The sequence below is a fragment of the Podarcis pityusensis genome, assembly GCF_964106645.2.
Source record: "Podarcis pityusensis genome assembly, chromosome: 6".
Classification (NCBI taxonomy): Eukaryota; Metazoa; Chordata; class Lepidosauria; order Squamata; family Lacertidae; genus Podarcis; species Podarcis pityusensis.
In genome coordinates, this window is record NC_138030.1 from 16,480,871 (window position 1) to 16,493,013 (window position 12,143).

Below are 12,143 nucleotides of genomic sequence, written 5' to 3' on the forward strand. Positions count from 1 at the left end.
GCATTTTTATGCCAATATACCCAATTTGCATTTCCTGAAACAATGTGCAAGCTAAGCAGATTTGAGTCCAGAGAATGCCTGCATGGGGGACCAACTGGAAACTAAATGTAGAACACAAAGTGCTCTCTATAGAAGAGCAGCAGAAGGAAATCTAATAAATCACATGCCGTAGGGTTGCCCTATCTGTCCAAATTCACGTACCATCAAGATCTTCCCATTCATGTAGAACTTGAGTCATGCCTTTCATGTCCTCACACCACCTTGTTCGAGCAGCCCTTTCATGCTGTGACAAGATCCATGGATAAAGTGCACACTGTTGTTCGTCACTGCTGCTCTTCTTTTTTGGACTCTTTGGTCACAGGTTTATTCAACAGCTTGATCTCATGCAGTTGAAGAAAACCCTGGTGCCCTCCAGGTGTTTTGGACTACATCTCCCATCAGCCCCAGCCAGAATAATCAATAGTCAGGCCACTGGCTATACCAGCTGAGGAGACAGATGGAAGTTGTAGTATCTGGATCTGTAGTATCAGGTTGGAGAAGGCTGCCCTGGAGAGTTGCTGTCAGTCAGAGTAGACAATATGGGTCTAAACAAACTAATGGCAGAGTGGCTTGAGAGATGAAGACGACAACGACAACGATGATGATGATGATGCTCTGCCCATCTGACCATATTGCCCCAGTCACTCTGGGCAGTTTCCAACATATCTGAATTTATTATGAAGTGCACAAAATCAAAATAAGGTAAAAGGAAGCAATGGAAGGTATTTGAGTGGCAGGTTTAAAACTCTGTGATATAGCAGCTTTTTTGAATTCAAAAAAATGAGGTTCAATCCTCAACATCGCCAGGCTGGGAAGGTATCCTGCCTTAAACTCTGGAGAGTCACTACCGGCCAGTATTGATGCAGATCTATGCTTCTCTCTTTGAATATTTTTAACTGGGAAGCAATGCATTGCAAAGGAAGCAGCTATCAAAATTGCAGACTCTGATCCTCAAGTGTCCCTGCTGGCAGAATCCAAATTTTATTCCTCTGGTATTTGGCCTACTGAAGCATCTTGAAAACTGAATTGTTAGTTATTATGCTTATTCCACAGTTTAAGCAGCTCTTGAAGGCACAATGACCCCTAGAAATGTTTTTGTTGGCCTGCCAGGCTTGTTGTGGTACTTATTTTTACCTCAGCAAATTAAAGTTTTACCCAAGTTGGACTTTTGTCTATTTTTAACTTTCTTTCATAGAAAACTGACCAGGACAAACCTTCACGACTGACCCCTTGAACCTAGTGTGCTATTAATAGAAAGGGACTTTGGCCTTGTTTTCACTGAGGTGGCAAAATATGTCTTTGGTTTGTACCATTGCAGGCTGTAGCAGTGGTTCACAGCGGTGAATGCAAGAACAAAGCAAAATTTTCACACACACACACACACACACACACACGGTGCGGGGAGGGAAGCCACCCATCAAACATACAATTCTTCTACACAGAAAACTAATGTAATAACTAATGTTCCCTCTGATGTTTAGTTTTCCGTGTAGGTGGAAATTTTGAATGAAGGAGCATTGAATTAGGTGAGTCATAGCACAATCCAAATCCAAGTTGTGCCGGGATGAGAGTGTCAGGATTTGTCGGATATTAGGCTTTCGCAGGTCTCAGCCAGCATCAGTGTAATTTATGCTGGTATAAGTGGCAAAAAAGGGAGGCATTCTGGAAGTGTGGCCATGGCAGGCTGGGGCAAGGGAAGACTTATACCTGTTCCAAACTCTTGGTCTCAGGAACCATCATGCAAAATTTGGTTAAAGTCATTGCAGTTTTGAAAGGTTTGTTCTACCACCTTGATTCAAAATGTTGTCCAAATGTATCCAAACATAGTCAAAAGAGATCTGTGAGAAATCTGATTATGATATCTTAAAAGTTGTCAAAATGCATAGCAACTTTCCAAAATATATAGAAGAAGATCCTAACTTAAACCACTTTAGGAATGTTGAATGGAAATAGATCAAATACAAACTACTACTATTTTAGAAAACATATCTGGATAGATATTACAAAAAACTGATCTGCAAACTAGTACTTTCTGATAAATGTCTTTGGAATAAAGTAGGATCTTAAATTTCTCTTGCTTTAAAAGACCTTGGGTTCTGGCTAATGAGTTTGCTTATCTGTCCAGCAAGAATCATGGCAGAAGCAATAACTTCCTGGGTTGCAGCACTGTTTCTATTTTAGCAAGGCTAGAAGTATTTTAAAACTTTTGTTCTTTATCCGAGGATAGACACAGTGTCTGGTTGGGTGCAGGAACGACTCAGGTGTCTTAGCTAATGCAGCACCTGTTTTGAGACTCTCAGCCACTGCCTGCTGGAAAGCCTGTTTCATAAAGAACCAGAAGAAGGGCAGCAATGGTCTGGTGTTGCCCATTTATGACTGGCACCACTTGGGCACCAGGTTGAACAGTCACACAGGTCATCTGACCACAGTTTTCTCCATTCTGGGGAGCTGTATTTCTATTTAAATAATTATTCCTAGTTCTACAGCTAGATCTAACAATAACCGTGTGAAAATGCCATGCAAATCTGTACCCTCTATTGTCCTCTTTTGAGGGGGGCTCCTAGGAATGGAGGGCGGAGCCTGCCCAGCAGCATTTTGGACCAAAATGGAGTTTCCTAGCTATTCTCAAAGGAAAACCCATGTACGATAGGTTGCAGTAGTCTAATACAGAGTTCAGGACCGAAAAACCCAAACCCTTTGCTTAAATTTGCTCAGTTCAAACCGGTTCTGGGAATTCACCCTGTCTTCAGAGAATGAGCTGTTATGGATAAAATTGACACTTTTCCTCTGGGTTGTTTTTTTTTAATCCTTTCCCTTTCTTTGCCACTTGTCTTCCATGTATGGTTCAAAGGCTAAGCATCACTTCCAAGAATCATTTTGTTTCCCAAGCTTCCAGTGACTAACATAAAGTTCAAGGGCTCAGCAAAAGGTCAGTTCCTCTAAAAGCAGAAGGGAAGTGTGAGGCAATTGGCACTCCTTGAAGAACCCATTAGATGGTTATTTGATACTGAACGTTGTGCAAACAAGTAGAGGCTGTGTTTTCTTTGGGTCAGGATACACTAATTCTTTAGAATTCTGCAAGATGCAGCCAGGAAAAATGACAAAGGAAATGTCAAGGAAATGTTAGCAGTGGTTCAATATACGGGAAGGTGCATGGACAGGTTTTACATTCCATCCTTCATCCCTGCCTTTGAGCATGTGCAGAGTAACTTTCCATCATCACTGAATGGCATTTCAGATAATTACATTTCCTTACTCACTTTTTAAAAAATATGTAAGGGAAAGAAGTTGGGGGAAGCATTAAGAACTGGCTAAAAGCATTAAGAACCATGCTAAAACCACAGCATAATTTGGAGATTAAACAGTGCTTTGAAAAGGTATGGGAAAATATGAAGGTATTTGCTTTGAGACAAAGATGAAAAGTCATTAAGTACAGTGGCAGGCAAGGCCTCTTTTGGGCTAGCATTCCACAATGGGGCTACGGGAGCCTACTGAGAAAGCCCCTTCTCTTAGGAGTATCCTCCATGATTCAGATGATGGGACATTCAGAGACTTAGAGCATCTAAGAGTTCAGGTATGATCTGAAGGCACATTTGCTGAAGGTAATCAGGTCTAGGTCTGGGCAGCACATGGATGAACCCCATTTATGCTGCCTTGGGTTCCATGATGGAAGCAAAGCAGGTTATAACTGTATAAGATAAAGAAATAAAAAAGAAATGGTCTGATCATATTGTTTCTTCATTCTTCAGGCTTGAAGAATAACTACAACAAGCATATTATTCATCTTTTCGTCTTCTGTAAACCCAACTTGCTGTTATCTGGGAAGGGCCAGAAGGGCCATAGAGCAGGATTGTCAGGGGAATACAACATATTATTTCCCTGATAAGCCATAATCTGATAGGTTTACAGCAGGGAAACAAACAGCAGAGAGACAATTAAGGCAGATACTATGCTGAAATGCTGCACACTCTCTTTTTCTTCTCTCTCTTTGAACCTTTCGGCACCCTGTGTACAACTTTGCCCTAATGGGCTTAACAAGACACCTGGGTGAGTAAGTCATCAATAACACTGGGTGACTAAGAGTCATCAATGGCAATGAGAGTGGAGATAAGAATGACAGGGGCGGCTCATTAAATCACCCTTCCCCTCTGAGAACTCTGCCAAGCACTTCGTAACCCCAGAACTTCTAGAAAACAAGTTGTAGCAGCACACGACCTTATTAAAGGAGAGGTGGGCGAGGGGAAATGCTAAGTAAATGAGGGCATGATCCACTAAAGGCCACCACTTTACACAAAGGGATTTCAGCAAAGATGCATTGGAGGAGGATGTGGAGCAGTAAGGAGGAGAGTGTGCCATCCTCCCTTGCCACACCCGCCAATTGGCAGGGAGATTTGTCCCCTCTGGCACTGATGAAGACTGATTTGGCAGGAATGTGCTGCCCAGAGGAGACTTCTCGCTTCTAGGTTTGAAGCAGCAAATTCTGTCAATGCAGCAGATTGGTGGGCAGTGGACTAGGGGAACTAGACCAGTCCCCTAAATTAGGGTTACCAGATGTCCCCTTTTCCCGGAGACAGTCTCCAGATTTGCACATTTGTCCCCAGACAAATTCCTTCCCCGGAATGACCCCAGATTTCATCTAATGTCCCCGGGAAACATGGCAGCAGCAGTGGCAGTCTCAGCAGCCCAGAGCCAGCCTAGTAGCGCAGTTGGCTCTGGAGGGCTTCAGGAGCTTCCTGCTGCCGTGGCACCCATCATTTTGCCTCGCTGGAAGTCCCCATATGATGTGTTGTGCACAAGATGTGTTGCGCACACATCATATGGGGACTGGGTGTAGGGGCTGAAGACGTGGTGCTGGGCGAGAGCTGCGTGGGGTCGTTGAGCTCGGTGCACCGCTGCAACTTGGCACTCAGCTTGCCATCAGCACTGCTGCCCAAGGCCATTGCCTCGGCCTCTGGGTGGTGCTTGGGCAACTGTGGCTGCTGCTTGGCTTTGCCATTGTGCTCCTCAACTTGCAAGTGGTGGCTCAGCTTATTGGCCAGCTCATCATTGGCCATCGCAGACTAGAGGCAAGCAGGAGACGAGGTGATCTGGTCCAAGCACGCCTCCTCCCACTTGCTCACTGCCAGCTCTGCCCTGGACCTGCTGACTGCATGTGCCATGGTGCGGATGGGCGGCCACCAGACGATGCCTGCGCAGGAGACACCCAGACAGGCAGGCAGGGCAGCAGCAGCAGGAGGGCGTTTCTGCTAATGCTTACTCCTGAGTAAGCCTGTAGGGGATCACAGTGCAAGGAGGGAGAGGGAGGGGGAAACACGGCTAGCGCTCCAAGAAAGACTGGGACCCAGAGGAAGGCCGTGCAACAAAGGAGACCACAGAAGAGAAGATATTACTTCTTTATTTTTTATAACTTTCCCCCTCTTTTTTAAAATATTGATTGATTGATTGAGTCCCCAGATTCACTGAAATAAATCTGGTAACCTTACCCTAAATCTTCCTGGTAAATTGTAGTATTAAAGCCCAGCACCACCTTTCCAAAGCCTGGAAAGCATCTGCCAGGCTTAGGGAGGGTGAAGCGATGCTTATGCCTTTGGCCCTAACTGCAACAGTTTGTGCCAATTTTTTTTAAAGAAAATGTCTTCACAATAATTCATCAGGAATTTAGGGTGATTTCCTCCTCTAACCTATACATTTCAATGCAATGTTGCCTTATATACACATTTTTCCTCCAATACAATGCATTTTGTACATTATCTTTATTAAGATATACCTTTTTGAATACACATTCTCCTAATATACACATTTTGGGGTTGTGGAAAACTGCATCAAGAAATTCTGAAAACTGAATTTCAAAAGGACAACTGTGTTTTGGTCTGTGTATTACTTTAGGTGTTGTGAATTAGATACCTTCACACAAAGTATGAACTGAATTGAATTTTCTGCATCCCTAGAGATGAGTAATCTCTCTCTCTCTCTGAAAGCTTTCTCCATTCAGAACATCCCTGAGGACTCCATCTAACTCTTAAGCTCCATTATGGAACCATCAATCAGTCACTGACATCATTTCTGCCTGCCAAAGGCTATGGCCATGCGTAACAATACCTGTTTTAGCACAGCTCTGGTTGGAACTGATGGTAAAAAGTTTGCTGTTGTTACTCAAAACCTCCATGCCCTATTGAAGAATATGCCTTTCTGAAATCTCGGGGATTTGCACATAAGCAAAAAGATTTTCACAACCCCTGATGTTTTAGCACAAACTTCTCAAGTAAATATTGGGTTTGGAGACATGTTCAAAGCATGCTTATGTCACTTCAGATTGAAAAGTCAAGTATCTCATGTAAGTGGGAATGAAGTAAACCACTTTTAAAACAAGACAGATTGGATTGCTCTTGATTTGGGACACTGTATTTACTTGAGAATGCTGGCAAAAAGACAATAACAAAACTGCTTTCTGGTCTATATCTGCTTTCTTATCTAGCAGTTGCTGCACTCAGCAGTTGCCCCCACCCCAAAGCTTTTACACTTTGATTTATCAGTAATTATTCAGTAAAGGGGCACCTCTCTCCTAGGCTGATGTCTTGAAAAAAACTAAACTGATCACACTGCCTTTGCATCCATACATGTAACAACATCACATTCTTAGCCAAACAGGCCGTCACATCAAGCTCACATCAAGCAGGCCATCAAACACCCATTCACTTTTTTTTTAATTCTTCAAAGAAGCCGCTGTTTCTTCAGATAAAGGTGTGGTATCATCTATTTATAGAATGTCCCCCAAATGCCATTGTAGGAAGAGTCTCCATCATATCTACAGACATGGAAGAGTGATTTTGTCGAGCCTTCAGAATTATATTTATATAACAATATATTATATTCATTTTATTATATTCATTTCCTTCTACAGCATGTGCAGAAACCACCTTCTTGGCTGTTAGACCCACTATTGGTCTCATCCGCTGAACCTCTCTTTGTATGCAGAGGAAGATTATAACTCACCAAGGTTTTGAGACCCATTGGCTACCCTCACCTGACACCTTCTAGGAATCTCAGGTGAGTGCAGGGTGGGGACCAAAGGTGGACAAACCACTCAAGAAGGAGCATGTGAGAAGGAGCTAGTGTTTCTCAAACTTGATTGTGCCCCCAGCTGTTGTTGGACCACAACTCCCATGATCCTTGACCACTGGTCCTGCTAGCTAGGGATGATGGGAGTTGGAGTCTGACAACAGCTGGGGATAGAAGTTTGAGAAACACGGCTGAGACCCCACACTCCTTGAATGCCTCTGCCTCCTTGAATTGCGATAATGTCTCTTGCTTGCTTGGAAGAAGGAGGAGGAGATATGTGGAGTGTCTGCATAGTGCCCATTTGCAAGGCTGGAATGCAACCTACTGCATGAAGGGAAGAGTTGCATCCATTGCCCTGCTCACATCTTTGCATCAGGCCCTGCCCACCACAGGCATGCCGCTGCATACTCTCTAACATTTCTCTGATGAAAACAGGGACGATCTAATCAATACACACACACAATTTATATCCCACCCATCTGACTGGGTTGCACCAGCCACTCACTCTGGACAGTTTCCAACATACATAAAAACATAATAAAACATTAAACATTTTAAAGCTTCCCTATACAGGGCTGCCGTCATAGGGAAGTTGTTAAATATTTGACGTTTTATTATGTCCTAAGGGAAAGCGGGTTATTTTGGGATCAAATCAGAAACTGGGATGGCTTCTGTAAATCTGGAACTGTCCCTGGAATATAGGGACACTTGGAGGGTCTGCCACTGTAGGAAGGTTGTCCACGAGTCTTCAGCCTGAAAAAAAATATTATGCCACCAATGCTGTAAACCCAGGAAGGTTAAAGAAAATGCAATGAGGTGGGGTGTGCAGTTCCTGCCTCATGTCCCCATGAATGTGGGCCTGAAGAGGATTTCTATCCGTTGAGTGATTGGGAACCTTTGTCATGAAATGTTTTAAATCAGGAGTGAGGAACCTATAGTTCTCTGGATGTTGTTGGACTACAACTCCCCTCAACTCTGCTGGCAATGCTGGCTGGGGTTGATGGGAACTGGAGTTCCACAGCACCTCAAGGCCCCTTTCAAAATGCCCACAAGTCCTATAAAAAGGCTAGAAGTTACCTTGTGACCTAAACTTAGCTGGTACAGTGCGGAAGCTTTGACTCAGAGTCTTTTCCATTGAAATCATCAACTTCCCATTCCAGAGTAAACCATTTATTTGCACTGGAAATTGAGATGGTGCTAAATGTATTGTGTTGTTTAATCCCATAGTTGGCAACTATCCTGTGGGGGGAGGGAACTGTTCTAAGAAACTCAACCTTTAAGAGGGGAAATTCCTAATGCATACAAATGTGTCTAAATTTTAAAAGTAGGAATTTGTTTTCTTTGTCGCAACTAAAGAGACACAGAGCTGACAGTGGAAGATTTGGATATCATGGCCTGCTGTCCATCACTAGGATCATGTATGTGACTATACCACCCATTCCTTCAATGATGAAAGTCATGGAGCTCAGAGCACAGATTTCCTGCAGCTGAAACCGCATTGGTATACAGCTGTAGAATCCTGTTATTATTGCTCAGAAGAATACAAAAGTGGAGATTGCTTAAGGGTCTACTTAGTGGTTAGGTAGAATGAGTGGGAAGAAAATCAGTATATCCATTTCCAGTAATGGAAACCTCCAAAAAAGTCTTCTCAAAGCAGCTGAAACCAGAGAGTTAAAAAAAGACACCAAAGCACTATTTTAGGGCTGTGGGGTGGACCAGAAGATGGGAAAATCAAAAATAGAATCATGTTGAGAACCTCAAGGTCTAAGTTTCTCCTTGTAGTACAAACCTCAAAGGTTTGGGTTAGCCAAGTTTCAAATGGGTCCTGGTCAGTGGGCAGACATAATGCAACCCAAATTGAACAATGTTGCCTCCCTGTTAACATGGACACAAGGGGTCACAGTCATAGTAAGCAAAGATACGATGTACATTACGTACAATATAAAAATAATATCCTTTAATACAAAAATACAACCTAAAACCAATAAAACAACAGTATACAAGAAAATAAAGCAGAGAGTCAGAGGATCCGCACACATAAAACAGGGTCCAATCTTATGAACCAAGGAAAGACTAGGCAAAACATGGTACAGCTTTACGCAACATCTAAAGCAACTGATGTTCCCTGCTTCACATATGGCAGAGGGAAGGATTTTCCACATTATAGTAGTACATGTTGTTAGCCACAAAGTATGGATCCTGTGTTAGCAACCAATTTATAGGTGAGTAAGGATGAATCATAATGCCAAGAAGGAAAGTATGCAAATTTTGTGGTTTGGAACTAATTCCAGACAGCTCCCCTGTGGCATTGGCTGAATTTCAATTAAGGGTACTGAGTTTTATGTGGGGTTTTCCCCCCTTTCCTCATAAATCTGTGGGAAAGCAAGAAATAAAATAGGTAGCCAACTCCACCAAACCAAACCAATTGGGGACCATTTTATTCAGGGCTACACCATATGCTCTAGTAAGCTTAAATGGATAATTCATACAGGCAGGATAAAATTAGTTTGCTCCATTGTTTGTGGTTTAACTAGCTGATGGAAGTTAAGAGAAATGAACTCGCAGTGACAAGTCAATGGTATTGCTACAACAGAAATGCATTTGGAAAGACTATGTTGAGGCATCATCGCCTTCCTGCCATAGGAGCTATTTCAGATTTCATTAAGGGGGACCACATGCTTTTGGTGGGGGGAAGGAAGTGAGATGAAAGGTTAAAAGGCCCATTGTTGGATACATTCAAGGTAAATGTACAAAATAAATAAATGGATGTATTCTGTAAGCTGAAAACAAAATGCGTACTCGGTGGCTGGTGTTCTATTAATAGAAGGAGACTTTGATGGATATTTAACCGCAGGAGCTTCAAATAGCGATGCTGCCCTTTCCTTAAGGTGTAATTGACGTGTTAGACATGTAACAAAGCTCCAAAACTATTAACAATAGACTTAGGGGGCTGCTGTTCTGAGCAGAGGAGGGATTCTTGCCATTTATTTTCCATAGAAAATTGTCTTCTGATCCTTTCCAAATTAATGCTTACAAATAAAAAAGAATAGAAAAAGTTGGTGATTTGTTTCATGCATTAATGTTCAACACACCCTTAATTTTGTGGGATTTAAGATTTAAGATTTAAGATTTAAGATTTAAGATTTAAGATAAATTTATTGTCATTGTCCGTATATACACAGTATACACAACAACGAAAATCAAACACCCACCCAAAGACCGGGTTCACATACACATTTGCACGTATCTCCAACACTCTCATCCTATTCAGACATAATCTATAAAAACATATCATACTCCAGAATGTAACATAACCTATTAAAGGCATAACATAACCTAAAAACCTGTCTCATTCCTTCCTACTCCCTGCTTGCTATTTCTTGCAACTGGCCCTGAGATCATTATTTAGTGCAATCAGAGCTCTTGGATAGAAACTATTCAGAAGGCGTGTGGTTCGTGTTTTCATTGTCCTATATCTTCTGCCCGAAGGCAACAGTTCAAAGAAGTTGTGAGCAGGATGGGTGGGATCTCTCAGGATATTGTGTGACTTCTTCAAAGTGCGAGACGTGAAGATCTCATCCAGGGTTGGTAGTTGGAGCCCAATAACATTCTGGGCAATTTTAATTATTCTCTGTAAAGCTTTTTTATCCGTTTCAGAGCTGCTCCCATACCACGATAATATACTATAGGTTAAGACACTCTCGATGGTACTGACCGAAGACTTAAGCAGAAGTTGTCATATATCTTTAGTTTTCAGCTGCAAGGGAGCGGCATTTGCTTTGTTAGAGGGTGGGTGGCAAGGCAGAGGAAGCAGAGTTTTTGGGGAATATGAGACAAGAATATGATGCATACCCTACAACATTTCTCCGATGAAAATAGAGATGATCTATTCTATACCCTCCAATGAAAATAGGGATGCCTGAAGAAAAAATGGGACATTCCGGAAACAAATCAGAAACCGGGGCAACTTCTGTAAATCCAGGACTGTCCCTGGAAAATAGGGACACTTGGAGGGTCTGCAATGATGCATGTAAAATATCCCAGGTTTTGTGGCATTTTTCAAGAGAAGTTTGCTCAAACATTTGACTAAATTCATCCTAGGATCTCTTCTGCCAGTTCAGTTTCTTCAGGCAGAGGCAGGGAATCTGTGGGTCTCCATATATTGCTGGACTCTACCTCATCGTTCCTGACCACTGGCCATGCTGGAAGGGACTGGTGGGAGCTGAAGTCTAGGAACACCAGGAGGGCCACAGGTTCCCAAACTCTATTTTAACACTCTGGATCCAATGGTGTATGCCTAAAAGTGGAGTTCCTGATTAGAACAGGGATGGTAAATGTCTTGGGGGATTGGAGCAGTAAACCCTGATTCTTGTGAACAATCTCCTTATTAAACTAAAACCACTAATTAGGAAAATCAGGATCATATATTGCTCAACGGAGTGCTCCCCCCCCCCAATTAGCTCCTTAATGATGTTTCACTTTCTCTACTCTTAAGTTAGCTGAGTAAAGCAATACATAGGAATTTGACCTTTATCTGAAACACTTTGATGTTTCTGTAACAAATCTGTAAGGAATTCCTCCCTTTGACATGGCTTGTTCCACTTCACATTTGCAAGTTCCTAGGAACTGTGATCAGCACAGAAGCTGGGAAGGGAAAATAAAGCTGCTAATGAAGGAGTTTACAGAAAGCAAGAGTGGGAACTGGTCCCAGGATTTTCCTGTAGTGAGAGAGTAAATGTTTCTACATTTCCAAACTATTTCTTGCACAATTAAGCTTTGGGCATTAGACAAACCAGCAAAATGCAGGCATGACTTCGGAAAGCTAAGCTTGCAGAAGGAAGGTGCATGTGCAGCTGCTGCTTCTTCTTCTCGTTCTGAATCCGGTACACTCTCTTGGTTTGAGAAGCGGGGCACACATGAAGTTAGTCACAATCCATATCTATTCTTCAGTTTCTTCTGAAATCCTTTGTTTTGATGCATCTTCCTCCCAAACTAGCTTTGATCCAAACTGAGAGAAAGAATGACCTAGCTGAGCTTTAAGTCAG